General features: G+C 36.9%; 1 protein-coding gene across 3 annotated transcripts in view; it reads left to right on the top strand.

The window, feature by feature from the left end:
- Positions 1-17,265, top strand: part of PH4alphaEFB (prolyl 4-hydroxylase subunit alpha-1) — a 386,407-nt gene that overhangs the window by 178,214 nt on the left and 190,928 nt on the right. The window lies entirely within an intron of this gene.

Below are 17,265 nucleotides of genomic sequence, written 5' to 3' on the forward strand. Positions count from 1 at the left end.
CCGGGGTCGGAAAACTTGTCGAGCTTTCATGCATCGCACTCGCATTATTTTTGAAATCTACGATTTAATAGGAGGAAATTATAGAAGATGATCATTTAATAAATTAAAATTACCAAGCATCACTGATTGTTTACATACAAGAGTAGTTAACGAAAAACAAGTACAAAATGTTTTGCAATGAAATGTGGATCGCAAATAATTTGCAAATTCGAGAGATTTTAGATTAACGAAGTAATGTTTTAATTAAACTGTGTTTTATGGTGCAGACTAATCTCCCAAAAGCATAACGCATGGGAAACGATTTTTTCATTTTCGTAGCTCGGTTTTTCATTTCCCATTTTAATTACGACACACATCGAACGCGCGTTTAAACGTACGATAATATTGTATCGATAATATAATTTCATCAACAACGGTTAATTACAGTCTGACGTTTAAATATTGAACTTGGAAGACCATTAATTCGTGTTTTCCTTATCAATTATTCATGAAACTTGCCGCTACTAAAGTATTTGTCCGCAACGACGCGTTAATTATCGGCGGAAAATCGTTTGGTATAGTTGGACGTTACCTGGTGTGTGTACAACATCGAATTAATTGCAAATAAACCCGATGCGAGGATAGATCAGAAGACCGCACGCAATTTTCGAGGTAAACCGCCATTTTTTCCAATAATCAACGCGTTTTATCACGTTCGATCGACGATGATTATTTATTTTATGATCGTTAATATGGAATGCGATTATGACACTCGATCGTCTCTGATTATTCAATTCGTCGGGGTGCATTCTTTATGCGGATTTTGGAAGGAAAATGTTGGTATGTTTCTGTAGTAAATTATTGTTTTCAAAGTTCAAATTGGAAAATTTTCAAGTTTTTTAAATTTAAAATTCTGAAAGTTCTAGAATTTGCCAAATTTCCAAAATTTCCAAATTCTCAAAATTTCCAACTTCTCAAAATTTTCCAAAATTCCCAAATTTCCAAAATTTCCAAATTCTCAAAATTTCCAACATTCCAAATTTCCAAAATTCCAAAATTCCAAAATTCCAAAATTCCAAAATTCCAAAATTCCAAATTTCCAAAATTTCCAAAATTCCAAATTTCCAAAATTCCAAATTTCCCGAATTCCAAATTTCCCGAATTCCAAATTTCCCAAATTCCACATTTCCCAAATTCCACATTTCCCAAATTCCAAATTTCCAAATTTCCAAAATTCCAAAATTCCAAATTTCCAAAATTCCAAATTTCCAAAATTCCAAATTTCCAAAATTCCATATTTCCAAAATTCGAAATTTCCAAAATTCGAAATTTCCCGAATTTCAAATTTCCCAAATTCCAAATTTCCAAATTTCCAAAATTCCAAATTTCCAAAATTCCAAATTTCCCAAATTCCAAAATTCCAAATTTCCCAAATTCCAAAATTCCAAAATTCCAAAATTCCAAATTTCCAAAATTCCAAATTTCCAAAATTCCAAATTTCCAAAATTCCAAATTTCCAAAATTCCAAATTTCCAAAATTCCAAATTTCCAAATTTCCAAAATTCTCAATTTTCCAAAATTTTCAAGTTCCAAAATCCCCAACTTCTGAACATCTCACCTAACTTGCAAATTTTCGAATAAACCAATCCGTGAAGTAAAATTTATCGCAGGACATCGATACCCCATCGAAATACTTTATTCCCGTATTAAGGGGATTAAAATTTGCCGTCAAAATATGGAAATTCGGTGTTTCATCCCGTGTTTCATTATACGCAGGTGAGATTCTAAACGCGATTTTCCGGTAAATTGTCGAGTTACGTCCGCTATCATTTTACTAAATCATTGTACACGAATGAACACTTCCTGTATCCAGCAACGGGAACAGACTGCGTTTGTTTAAGTGCACGATTCTTTCGTAATCGATTACTGGAATACAGTGTTATCGGACAGATTGCGAATTGCATTTTTCTGTAAATCACTGTCTACGAATACCGTTTGCTATTTATAGTGAGGTAAGCTCCGCGAGATCGATAACCCGAATATCGCGGAATAAACTCCGCTGTGAACTGAATCGACTTTTGAAATATCAAATGTTTTGCTGATTTTACCGATTCGGGATGAAATGACATGCTCCATTTATAGATACGGAAAATATAGGCTAAGTGGACTTCTCCTTTTTCATTGGAATAATAATCCTTTCGTTTATATTATTACGGAAGAGATTACTGCAATTTTATTGCAGTTGAAACTTGCTTGCAAATGTGGACATTCGTTTAGATTTTCAAGCTGTTAAAAATATAAAACATTTGCACCAGCCAAAATAACTGGTTTCAGATTTCTCATTTTATATTACAAAATTTTATTGTCGTAATTTTATAGAAATGTCTGTCATATTTTGTTGAAGTAAAAACTAGTTCTATATGTTACTTGATGCTTTAATATTTATTTATTTCCCTTTTAATTTTATTTTTCATTCTTCGATAAACGAGCATTTAATGTCAGTAGTTCTAGCGTTAATAAAAATCTCGTTCTTGTGAAAAGTAAATGTAAGATGGAGTCAAACTGCTGCATGAAAAATTAATATAGAAGAAATTGTGCAACCTGATGCTTCATCCTTGTCTCCATCTATCTCCAGAGCTACAAATTTGAAACTTGGCACAAGTTATTTCTTGGCAAGCTATTAAAATATCATATCACGAGTAGAATTTGATTTATGGTCACTTTCCACCCTCTTCTTCATCCGTGACCTTCGGAAATCTGAAAAATGGAAGTAGCTAAACAAAGATCTTTTTCAGGATAGACAGCAGCTTCTATGCAAATGTTCCGATCGAGCGAGTACTGAAAAATGCATGGTCAGAAACGACCCGAGGCATTTCTGCGTTTGGTGGAAAAGTTGGATCGTTGGAAAACGGGTAGCTATTTAGCCGGCGGCTAAAGTCCGTTCATTCGATTTCGGTTTTTCATCTTACCCGGTTCGACTGGCGCGCTTTCCGTTCCGCATTTAAAGCAGGAAATTAAGCGACCAACTCGTGCTCTTAGCTTCAACTCGTTCTCGCTCGAATTCCGCGACGAATAGACTTAGACTCTTACTCGAAATGTAATTCAAGCAGGCTTTGTGTCGTAAAATGCACAGTGTCGGCGTCCCGTGGCTCGCCTAATACTCTATTGTTTCTCAAAACACGCACTCGAGCTGCTAATGCGCTTTCGTGACAAGGCTTCTTCATGGATTTTGACTTTTGACTATGTCCTGGAACAGATTTTACCCGCGATATTTCAACCCTCTTGCATATTCACGGCGTGTCGTACTCCAACCTTTCAGAATATTTCATAGCACATGAATTAAACTTCTACGGTATTCTCTCCGTAAATGTTACAACTGCCATTCTTTTTCGAAGGCATAAAATAAATACAATATACTTGATCCGAGTAAACAACAACTAATTTATCTCCTATTTAATAACAACGAAGAACTTAATATTATTCTTAACTTCTTAATTTATTATTCGATTTAACTTTCACCTGATATCCGACGCGGTATCGATACGCTTGTTCACGACGATCGAGCGCCACTCTAAGCTATCACTCACGCTGTCGCCCGGTCTATGCGCTCTCATTGCTCAGTGTTTTTTGCTAACAACTCGAAAATGGAGCGTCAACGAATATTTTGGGAAAGGAAAAAGTTGTTCAGAATCTACCACCCCTTTTGGCTCTTACACTAATTGTGAGACACACTGTATAATTATTACCATGTACACCTTGCAACATTTTCGATGGGAGACGCTCGCACCTGGACATCGCATCGTTTCAATTAATAAAAAACAAGAGCGTAGGGCTCTCTTAGAAAATGTCTATCTAAACTGTAATCATAAAAATTAGCAAATTCTGCAACCAAAGAAAATTGCGAGGAGCAAATGTCCATTCGTGAAAGAGTACCGTCTTCAACCATAACGAAGCGGTCAGAAGTTTGAGCACCCGTTGCTCTCTTCTTATTCAGCGTCCCAGAAAGTTTGGATGTGTAATCAGAGGGAAATGCGTGTCAGAATATGAGCTCCCGTTAAGTATTCTCATTAAAATTTGCCCGAGAGCTCCGGGGGCCAATGTCTAATAATAGAGAAGGCTGAAAAGACGCAGCTTTCGAAAGGGATTTCGGGCTTGATTAAGAATCTGACTATTCCTCGCGAAATTAAAGCTTACCGATCGGAATTATAGATAACCCGCTTCTGATAGAAATAGTCTGTGTTGGTCTGCGAATTTTTCGTTGCTCGACGGAGAAAAAATTTGATCGAATCGAGGTTTAAATTCTAACTTCTCCTTTTGCGGATAACTGTTTCGATCGATTAAAAGCTATCCTGGGTACCGACGAATTTCTACTATGGTTTCAGCCGAAAATGTATTCACTTTGCGAATTTTATTTTATTTCTTTATAAAACCTATTCGAATGTCTTTCGTGTACAAGCATAAAATAGAAAGGATTCATTCATGTTTAAATATCAAATAAACGAACGAGTGTTTGGGAATAATGATTTTTTCTTTTTGAAATCTACGGCTATCTTCGGGTTTCTACGTTCCGGTTCGTTCTACGTTATCTGCGTATCGTTTACTTTCGATCGAACACGAGTTCGGTCATCTCCGTCTTGTCATTCGTTTACTTTCGATCGAACACGAGTTCGGTCATCTCCGTCTTGTCATTCCTTCGCTTCCGTTCGTGCAGGAGTTATTCTAACGCTAACGAATAAATTCTCGTTACAATTGAACGTGCCTTTAGAATGACTGCATTTTAATCCAAATTCCACGAATATTACCATTTCTGTTTGTAGTAACGTGTACGATAACGGTTACCTTCGAAATCGTAAAGCATTGTTAGATACACAATTTTTGAAGTCGCGATTCGTGGAGGAGCTACATTGTTCTAAAATTTAAACGCTACTTCGCGCTACGTAGCGTGATAGAGCCCGGTCTGGTTCTCTACTTTGGACGCAGTAAATTCTGAAAACAAAAGGATTAAAAGTTTCGCGAAAGTGCTCGTAACAATACGTTTTACGAAACCCTTTCCAACAGGTAATCCGTTTTTTAACTTCAACGGCGGACTCGAACCTCTTGTTACCGCAAGAAACGTGGGCCGCACTTTCCGCTAAAATCCTGCGATTCTAAATCAAGCTTGCGGTTTGATTGATCATCAGGATTTTACGTGGAATCTTTTTATCGCCGTTTCGTGCTGTATCGGTTGTCGACAGCTATTCGTTGTCGGTTCTAAACGGAACTTATTACTTTGTCGTCATTCTTTTTTTCATAAAATTGATTGATTAAATAAACTCACAACTACAGTTGCTAAGTACATTTGCTATTACACTACATATTATTCAGAATCACGTCAGCTACCCACCATTTCAGGGACCTACATGAATTACAATTAAAATATCGCTAACTTCCAAGTATTCTAAGATCCTCAAATACCAATATTCTCAGATAACCCTACAATTAGTAGAAATGTTACTAAGTACATTTGATATTTTATTTCCGACATGATGAACATTAACTATTATGAAAATTAGAGTTTTTCAAACTAATATCATTTTAAAACTCATTACCGAGGATGGTATTGTTATATTTGTTATTATTTGACAGCTTATTACTTCTTATTTATCATTATTCTCTTCTGATAAAACATTGTGCAGGTAGAAAGCTACAAATAACAGTCATGTGACTACAATAAGTCATGCTACAAATGCTAATCATAGCAGCATTTAGTTAAAAAATTCATTTCGAAAAGGGTGAAAAGCACAATTTATAAAAGGAGTTGTGTTAAGTATGCGGAAGGTAATGTTCGCGAAAACCGAGGAACAAACGGGATTTCGTTGGTTGATGCCTCTTCATAAAATTTCTTTGGGCGTCTAGGAAAATTCGTAGTCGTCCAGCTTGACTCCCGGACACGTTTCGCTCGTGAATTTTCAATTCTATTGTGCAACGACGATGCGCTCTCGCCGTTGCCGGCCGTTGTTTAAATTGGCCCGGTTGCTCTTTGATGTAAATTTGACGCGGGTACACGCACGCGCCGACGAATCCGGCCGACAGGAAACAACTCGAGAAACGCAGCCCGCCTGCAATTGCATTTCTACCTGTTTCGGATGCTGTTGCACGCGCGTTCTACGGAAAATTTATGCGATCGTGACAATGCCATTTGCTTTATCGAGACCATTCCGATTCGTGATTGCCGGAGCGAATCTTTCAAACCCGATCGATACGTTCGTTAAGGTCGTTCTTACTTCTCTATGCAACCCAAATCGAACTTCCTTAACGAATCGCAAACACAAAGGCGGTGTCTATAATTATCTGACTGTCATTTGTAGCTTTCTACCTGCGCAATGTTTTATCAGAAAAGAATAATGATAAATAAGAAGTAATAAGCTGTCAAATAATAATAAATATAACAATACCATCCTCAGTAATGATATTAGTTTGAAAAACTCTAATTTTCATAGTATTTAATGTTCATCATGTCGGAAATATAATATTAAATGTATTTAGTAACGTTTCTAGGGTTATCTGAGAATATTGGTATTTGAGGATCTTAGAATATTTGGAAGTTAGCGATATTTGAATTGTAATTCGTGTAGGTCCCTGAAATGGTGGGTAGCTGACGTGATTCTGAATAATATTTCCCTTTACAAAAATGGGATTTGAAGCTTCGTTTGAGAATTATTAAGGAAAAGACCAATTAGAGCGCTTGATCAAGTTCGCGCTGAGCCACTAGCTCGAAGCTGTCACTCGCGTCTGCGCGCGCAACCGCACTCTGATTGGTCCGTGTTTTATAAATATAAATATAAAAATATATGTGATATATTTTTCTTTTATTATAAATAGTAAATAAATAAAAATACTTATTTAACCAATCCACTTATTTGCATTAAATGTTGAGACTCAAAAGAAGTGTGATGTCGAGTCACTCTCGACATAGGAGTGCAAAGAGTTAAAGTATGTCTAGAAATTATGATCAAATATTTATCACTAAGTAGGTGTATTGAATCTAAAGATATCCTCAATGCTGTTCACAAAAAGTATTATAACGGTTTATTAACACGATAATCCCGCATCCCAGTAAATATCCGAAATTTGTCGATCCTACGAGAAAGTACGTCGATAACTTGTCGAACGATTAAAAGTAGATTTTATGGCCCCAATAAAAGTTTAGAGCACGTTATCAACGATTTTCCAATAAGCAGGGATTGAACGCGCAGTCGTGTTAATCGTGTAACGTACGGTCAGAAGGAGGAATTCGGAGGGTTGGGTCGATTTGAGGGCAATTGGTCAGAATTAGAAGGAAGGGGGAAAAAGTGGTCGAACGAAAGGACGGGGTTGTAAAAGGCAGGAAGGAAGGAAGGAAATTCTGTTGGCGGTCCTCGGTTGGAAAGGCCGAGGTTACGTGCGGAGTAGTAAAACTGAACTTGTCAACGAACCCTCTGGAATATCATTGAAACTATTAACGTAGAAGCAGCCGAACGTGGTAGTTCGCTGTTGAAACTGTGCGTAGTTCTGTTAACATTCTCCAGAGTGCACGTATAGTTTCTACCTGGGGAAGTTTATTTTCAAATATTAACACCTTAATATCGTTCTTGTGCGTTCGACAGTACCGTCATGCTTGCTTGATTAAGATCAGCGAAACTGAAATCCATTATCTATTATCCTGCCCCAGGGTAATTCTACGTACACGAGAACGCATATCTAACAGGGTTATTTGCAGAAATAAAACTTACCATTAACATCCTCCGGTCCAAGCTTTTTCTTCTTAATTCTATTTTTCTTTTTGACAAATTCGCTGGGTTTATTTATTATCTTATTATTGTACCATTTTTTCTACTGCATATTGCTATTCTATTTTGCTACACCTGCTACATACTAGTGTTAGCACTCTTTCAGTTTGTACACTTTACTACTCCACTATTTCACTATATTAGTATAAGACTGTTACTCCAATAAACTTGTAATATACTCTTAGTACCATTAATTCAAGATAAGTTCATTTGGCGTTCAAATCTAGGCTGTTTTTATTTTATAGTATCATATATTACTATATACATAGTATGCTTAATATTGTATGTTATAGTGTACTGTTCGTTATCATGCTTCACAGTGTATCATTATTCACTTGACAGTGAATGTGTCACACATTAAAGTGCAGTATATTGTACATCGTATACAGTATCATACTACTGTGCACTATCATATGTTACAGTGTACGTTTCATACATTACAGTGCAGTATATTGTACATCGTATACAGTATCATACTGCTGTTCACTATCATATGTTACAGTGTACCGTATCATACATTGCAGTGCAGTATATTGTACATCGTATACAGTATCATATTACTGTTCACTATCATATGTTACAGTGTACCGTATCATACATTACACTGCAGTATATTGTACATCGTATAGAGTATCATACTGCTGTGCACTATCATATGTTACAGTGTATCGTATCATACATTACACTGCAGTATATTGTACATCGTATAGAGTATCATACTGCTGTGCACTATCATATGTTACAGTGTACCGTATCATACATTAAAGTGCAGTATACTGTACATCGTATAGAGTATCATACTGCTGTGCACTATCATATGTTACAGTGTATCGTATCATACATTACAGTGCAGTATATTGTACATCGTATACAGTATCATACTACTGTTCACTATCATATGTTACAGTGTATCGTATCATACATTACACTGCAGTATATTGTACATCGTATAGAGTATCATACTAATGTTCACTATCATATGTTACAGTGTACCGTATCATACATTACACTGCAGTATGTTGTACATCGTATACAGTATCATACTACTGTTCACTATCATATGTTACGGTGTACGTTTCATATATTACACTGCAGTATGTTGTACATCGTATACAGTATCATACTGCCGTTCACTATCATATGTTACAGTGTACCGTATCATACATTACACTGCAGTATATTGTACATCGTATAGAGTATCATACTGCTGTCCACTATCATATGTTACAGTGTACCGTATCATACATTAAAGTGCAGTATACTGTACATCGTATACAGTATCATACTACTGTGTATCATATGTTACAGTGTACCGTATCATACATCACAGTGTAAATATCCATTCAATACTGAATAGTACACTGTGTTGTCATGCATGTATTATCACACATGTACTATTCGGTATCGTACATTACAGTATCGTTAAGTATGATGTAGTCTATCGTCCCGCGTACCATCGTCCATTACCGTTCGTCTACTTCATTTACTAGCGTCTACTATCATCTATTATCCATCCGTTTTCCCCGTCTAATATCGTTTCCATCTACCACTGTACACCGGCGCGTGCTCTCTCCTCTGTTTCTCACAGCACAACCGCCATAACATTAATACGAATCACTTCCAATTACCAACGAACCGGCCAACCATCGACCAAGCCGTCTATCCATTACCGAGCAAGCTTCTTACCTCTAGGCGCAATATCGAAATGTCGTTGAGACGGCTCGTAGTCTCGATTAAAATCGAGTAAACCGTAATCCATTAGCGTAATCAGCGGAGGTAAACTGCGAGCCATCAAAGACACCGAAACGCGTGACGGGAGTCCACGCGACGAAAGCGTTATGCGATATGCGTCTGCGACTCGACGGAGGGTGGAATCGCGTCTTTCGATGGAATTCCCAGCATCCATCGTTGCACGCTTCGCCGAGAACAACCCTTGAAATCGAACGGAAAGGGGATGCAGAACGCACCCTTGCTCGCTCTGGAATTTGATTCCTCGACCGCTTCAAATCGTCATGCGTACACGGAATTGTTCCTTAAATTCTTCGATACTTTTTCTCCAACACTATTTTTTTATTATTTTTTGTCTTAATATTCTACAATATTACTGGCATTGTCTTAACGTCTTACTAGTCTATTGTTTTACTATTTTATTGTTCTGCTATTCTTATTATTTTGGGATTTTATGTAGCCTTAATATTTTATTGTTTTGCTATTCTATTACTTTAATATTGTCTTACCCTATCATCTTAATAATCTACTATGATAGTTTTCTGTTATCTCAATATTTTTCTTATTTTATTTTTATGTAGTGTATTAATAGTCTGTTGTTTTACTATTCTATTACTTTCATATTCTACTGTTTTGTTGGTTTCGCTATGTTTTTTATTATAGTACTCTTACATATTATTTTAATATTCTACTATATTAATGTCTTATTATCTTAATGTCCTTATTATGTTCCTTTTACATATTATTTTAATATTTTACTATGTTTTTATTTTATTATCTTAATATCCTTATAATGTTCCTTTAATATATTGTTTTAATATCCTACTATAATATTATTTTATTATCTTAATGTCCTTACCATGTTCATCTAATATATTGTTTTAATATCCTGCTATTTTTTTATTTTATTATCTTAATATCTTTATAATGTTCTTCTAATATATTGTTTTAATATTCTACTATGTTTTTATTTTATTATCTTAATGTCCTTATTATGTTCCTCTTATATATTGTTTTAATATTCTACTATGTTATTGTCTTATTATCTTAATGTCCTTACCATGTTCCTCTAATATATTGTTTTAATATTCTGCTATTTTTTTATTTTATTATCTTAATATCTTTATAATGTTCCTTTAATATATTATTTTAATACTCTAATATGTTTTTATTTTGTTATCTTATTGTCCTTACTATGTTCCTCTTATATATTGTTTTAATGTTTTACTATTTTACTGTTATTTTCTCGTTAATGTTTATAAGATAGTATTTATAATGACGTATCTAATTTTAAATTAGAGTCTCAAAAACATCGATCGTTAGGAAAAGGTCTTTTCCCTTTTTAGTATTCGCTGCCGTGCATCCTTTGGGGACAATTGAAGGTCGATGGCGGATGATGGTTGCCTTTGATCTTGAATCCTATTTTCCGGCAACGCTGCTTCCCTCTTGGTCCATCCTTTGCGTCCTTCCGGTTCGATGATCCCGCCGTCTTTGACACCCTTTCAGATCCGTTTACCCACTGTAATTGTAATTCTTGCTTGAACGCTGCCAGTTTTTGTACACGATCGAACTTTCGATCTTTCCGGTTACCCTCCTGTTTTAAATTCTTCTGCTTTCTTCGGAAAATTTTCTTTACTATTACTCCATTTCTCGTTTCTTACATTTCCTTTAATTTTGCTTATTTAAAAATGTCAAAACCTAAAAATTAAATAATCTAAAATTTTATCTGAAGATTTGGAAGTTTGAGAATCTGGATGTTTGATAATTTGCAAATTTTAAATATCGAAAATTTCAAGAGTATAAGAACCTCATTTGCAACTGCAAAAATCCTGAAAATAAAAAATTATGAACCCGCAATTTTAGAAGCAAAAATTTCTAATAAAAGCTGCATAGTTAAGCTGCATAGTAAAATTGCACATATTTTAAATAAAACGCGGCATAAAAATAAATCCACCAGAAAGCAATACAGTTCATTCTCATTTTTGCGCCAGCATAATGTTCGAACGATCCCGAAACGATCAGGTAATCTAAAATTCCGAGGCCATCGTCGAAGCCGTACAACGAAGTACATATTTCTCAATTTGTTCTCCGCTCACGCCCGGTCGTTGCGAATACCGCGAAAAACATCGGCGTCTGCTTTGTTTTGTACGCTTGTTGCGTAACGGGTATCGAGCGACGATGCAATATTCAAAGGGGTATGCAAACGAGTCGGACGAGTGTTGGGCGAACGCGAAGGAATTGTCAGATCTTTGGATTTAGCGATTCGTGATACTAGATCGGAACGTTCTGTGAAGTTAACCTGCTGGGCACGATGTATTACTATAGTGGTTTAAGTATTATTGTGTGGGTGCTGGGGTCTCTTTAGGGATATGGAGGTTTTGGGGGTTTAGGAATTAGAATCACGAAAATTCATTTAAGAATATTCGAGTGTTGGAACTTTGGTGTACACGTACACTACCGTCCATAAGTATCCGGACACTTGGTTTCGTTACATAAAACATAGTTGAACTTTGTACGAAAGTTATTTAGGGTTATCATATCATTTATAATAATTATTATTATCTTTTTTGAGGTGTCATAACGTAATAGAATTAATTTTTAAGTACAAATTATACAATGAAAGTGTGAAAGTAAAATTCGTGTCCAGAAGTACAAAGTCCAAATTTCTGAATCTAATGAAACGCTTTCGATTCTAAAAAAAATTTTCATTTCTACTGTGTTTCATTTCTATGGTGCAGAACGTATTCAGAGGGTTCTTCGATATGTTTCAAGTGTTTGTAAACTGTTGGTAGATGTTTAGGTTCCCTCAATGGAGATAAGAATGGAGGTAACGCTACGCACTCGACAGTTTCGGTTTAGTTCGTCTGTGGCTTCTTTTCCATCGAGATACGAGTTCCAAACGAGAATTATCAATCGAAAAACGTTCCAGTATTCTGACCTTCGCAGAAAAAAAATCGATTTTAGTTACTGTTGCAGATACTTGAATAACTTTCATGCAACGCGAATGCATATTTCGCTGGTGTCCGGATACTTATGGACGGTAGTGTATACGTATATATCTACTTCCTGTACTTTGAGTCAGACTTGAGTCTGACTCTTGATGCACTCACCTCTCAAATGTGATAAACTTACTCAAATTTTGACTACTCCTCAACTTGAAGTTTAGAAATATTCACAACTTGTTGTAACTATCTTTGTTTCTCTAAATACCCTAGCTATGAAGAGTTAGTTCTCTCTGACATATCTGACGAATAAATTATACAGCAAGTGCTTAAACAAGCCATAGGTAAACATATAGCTTTACAACGACCTTAGGAAAACATGTAATAACTCGCATGCAAAGAAGACGAAAAGGTAATATGTAGAACAGGATGAGGGTAATTAGAGAAACACGCGATACAATTTGCGGTACTGGTTGGCTGTAACCTCGAAAACATTCGACGGCATTAAAGTTTGCGCCAACGACAGTTTATCAAGCACGTAGAACGCATTCGTAGCACCCGGAGGGCTAAATTTCAAGCCATCCCTGCAAGTAACACCCGTTATTTCTCCAGAAACTCGCGACACATTCGGAGAGCCTTGGACAACGGTCGCAATATTCCGCGTATCCGATGGCCTTCTACCAAGACTGCTGCAAACAACCGGGAAAACTGCGCTCCGGAACGACTGGAATGTGTGGAATTCGCCTCGTTGGTCGAACCACTTTATGATACCTTACTAAGACGATCGACGAAATTTTCGCGAGTCGAACATACAACGAAATGGGAGCCAAGTATTTCCGGTGCCATTGATACGCTATCGAGAACTTCCGAAAAGAATCGGACCTCGACAATCGACGAGGGGAGGATTTTTATGGCGCCATTTTCGATGGAATTCTGTATTTAATCTTCGGCTGGATATAGAGAAACGATAACTGTAATATGAAACATTGCAATATCAGGGCATAAAGAATAGATTCATGGGTTCACAGATTCACTCTGGGAATATAGGAATGACTCTGTTGGATACAAACAAACCACTATGAAGCAGTAAGGTTCAGATAATGAATACGAAGAATCTTTCATACTACTCAGAAATTGATAAAAGGCAGAACAGTTGAGTTTCATAACTTAGGATTATATCAAATTCTATTTTTCTAACTTGTGAAATGGAATGAAAACCATAGTCTCCGTTCATTTTCTGTGTTCAAACTAAAAATGTACAACACGCGCCAACGACATATTTTCAAACAATGTGTACCAAAGTTAATTTTATCTCCGCCAATGATCCTAATTATCCGAGAGCTGCAATGAAACCGGTACACTAAATTCACGAGTAACGTAATTAGAAGGTAGTTACACGCAACTAGAGGTTATTTCTCCCCTTACAACAGGAGTAAAAATCGGATAACGAGCCGATTTCCCGACGAAACGACTTTCGGAAAGAAAAGGGCTCGCCAGAGCTTTATTTCGCAGGTTATCGACAAACGATAAACGCGCGCCGGTCGCATGCAAGCTCGTAAACGTCGTCTAGGAACATACGCAGAGATTTCGTTCGCGCGATCAAAATCTCTGAAATCGATGAAATAACGCCTTAAACCTCTTAGGCGGAACTTTACGCTACTTCTCTGTACGATAGAGTTCGAATTACGTGCAAGCATGTATAGCACTTTAGTGTGTGACAATGCTGTTGTACACTGAAATCAAGCTTGTGATGATTACATTTTTACCGAAGATACATGTACTTTAATTTTGATAATTTTTTAGAAAATTCATGGAATATGTAATTTGCAAATGTTTCATTTTGTGCATTAGTGTGAGAGGGTGCTTCATGGTGTCTAAACTTGACGTTACCTTTTATTTACTTGTAATATACTTTTCTGGGATTTGTTAATACTCTTATAGAACGTGGCGAAGGCAAAAGAAGTGCGAATCGAAAGATATGAAAAGGATCATTGAACTGAAACGAGCGAGTGAATGAGCCACTATTAGTGGCGCTAAGTGATCTACAAAGTCACCATAGTGCCACATTGTGCCCCGGAGGTTAACTCTCCATCGTTCTTGAAATCTGACATATCAGATGCTGTAAAATACAGAAAATAGTGACCTATTAATTACTCTCCACAAAACAGTAACACTTATTAAACATACACTACCGTCCATAAGTATCCGGACACCAGCGAAATATGCATTCGCGTTGCATGAAAGTTATTCAAGTATCTGCAACAGTAACTAAAATCGATTTTTTTTCTGCGAAGGTCAGAATACTGGAACATTTTTCGATTGATAATTCTCGTTTGGAACTCGTATCTCGATGGAAAAGAAGCTACAGACGAACTAAACCGAAACTGTCGAGTGCGTAGCGTTACCTCCATTCTTATCTCCATTGAGGGAACCTAAACATCTACCAACAGTTTACAAACACGCGAAACATATCGAAGAACCCTCTGAATACGTTCTGCACCATAGAAATGAAACACAGTAGAAATGAAAATTTTTTTTAGAATCGAAAGCGTTTCATTAGATTCAGAAATTTGGACTTTGTACTTCTGGACATGAATTTTACTTTCACACTTTCATTGTATAATTTGTAGTTAAAAATTAATTCTATTACGTTATGACACCGCAAAAAAGATAATAATAATTATTACAAATGATATGATAACCCTAAATACCTTTCGTACAAAGTTCAACTATGTTTTATGTAACGAAACCAAGTGCCCGGATACTTATGGACGGTAGTGTATGTATATGTATATCCACAGTATGTTTATTTAAAATATACATATATGCCTATTTATTCAAATGTTGTCCATGTTGCACCCAAGTGTACATAATAGAGTCTCCGCAGACAAATACATAAAAACATGAGCTAGTCATACATAGAAATATCTGTTCACAACCAAAAACATGAATTAATCTTATTTTACTAGGTAATTTGTTCAAAAAACATTCAAAAGCCAGTTGATTCGGTACACCTGAGATTCTCGAAACACCAAACATTTCCATTTCAACGACACTCCACTCCACCGTACAAATCATGAGCAGACATTGTAACACAGTTTTCAATTTCAACGAGCCACTTCGATATCATCGAATCAATGGGCGAAGGAAAAAAGAGATCCAGACCCAGCAAACCAACCACTCGTCGAAGCGAAATCAATCGGCCGGATTCTCGCGTATTCTTCGTCCGGTCGTTCTCGAGGAGCCACCTGATCCCCACGGGTATTCTAGTCTCCCGAAGGTTCGCAAAAACTCCTACGTATAGAAAGTACCGACGATGGGATAGAAGTTGCGGGTGAAAAACGCCGCGATATTCTCATTGCATATTCAACGCCGCGTATTTACATGCGTGAAACTACACTCGGGTCCTTCTTTAAATAGCTAGGAACGTAAGAACAGGTTTGCTGTTCTTACGGGTTTCGCAAATGGAATGTTAGGTCAACTTGAAAATTTTTTGTGTAAGGTTTGTATGCTGAATTTTTGGATTTCAATTGCTATTTGGGGAATTTAAGCTTCAAGTTGATATATTGATATATTGTCACATACCCAAATTGCTAGGTCATTAAATAGCTAGGTCCTCAAATTGCTATGACCCCAAACTCACAAATTCCTAAAATCTCAAGTACCCAATTTCCAAATTTCCTACTTCTCATGTTCCCAAATTTCTAAATTGCCATATTCTCAAGTTGTCACATCTCCAAGTTGCCATATCTTCAAATTGCCATATTTCCGAATTCCCATATCTCCAAATTTCCATATCCCCGAATTGTCACATCCCCAAATTCCCATATCTCCGAGTTGTCACATCCCCAAATTCCCATATCTTCGAATTGTCACATCCCCAAATTCCCATATCCCCAAATTGCTACATCCCCTAATTGTCACATCCCCAAATTGTCACTTCCCCAAATTGCCACATCCCCGAATTCTCATATTCCAAATATCTCAAATTTCCACCTTCTCAAATCTTCACCTTCTCAAATCTTCACCTTCTCAAATCTTCACCTCCTCAAATCTTCACCTTCTCAAATTTCGACCTTGTCAAAACTTACACAAACCCTTCCAAATTACCCAATCTCCAAACCCCCGTTTCTAACTTCTATAAATCCCTCCCTAAACATTAACCCCTTGCGGTGAACCTGTTAGGCTGACCGTAAGTCCGATTTCCTGCAAATGCAAAAAAACGCGCGAGAGAGAGAGAAGTTCTCTCCAGTTGATGTACGAGCTGGAAAATAGGAGTGGAGGACAGGGGGTGGTTGCTTGACCCCCGTATACGCGTTTACGAGCAAGCGTGATTAAATGCTTACGCGCGGAATAAACTACGCCGACCCTATACCGACCCGCGTTTTATTTTCCTTTGACGCTGCTGCTTTTTTAAACGTTCGTTATCGTTGCCGTTGTTATTGTTACTGCGCCTCGAACGTACCGCAGGTTGCTCGTTTCAACCCCGATCAATTATGCAATTTTAATGCGACGCACAAGTGCCACGCTCCATTTACATGGCAAACCTTTCGATGGCTCGATGCGGTTTCCGGCGCTCCCAACTGTTTGCGAAGCAGCTGCAGTTTCGATTGTTCCTTTTTTCGGGGGAAATTCACGGGAGAAGTTGGGTCGCTTTGGAGGTAAATTTTAAGGGATAGGTAGGTGGTTCAGTTTGTGATGTTTGGGAAATTTGAGACTTTCAGAATTGAGATTTGGATGTTGGGGATTGAAGAGATTTGGGTGTTTGGGAATTCAGGAGACAGGTATTTGGGGATACAAGCACTTGA

Source organism: Megachile rotundata, chromosome 1 (genome assembly GCF_050947335.1).
Source record: "Megachile rotundata isolate GNS110a chromosome 1, iyMegRotu1, whole genome shotgun sequence".
NCBI classification, from domain to species: domain Eukaryota; kingdom Metazoa; phylum Arthropoda; class Insecta; order Hymenoptera; family Megachilidae; genus Megachile; species Megachile rotundata.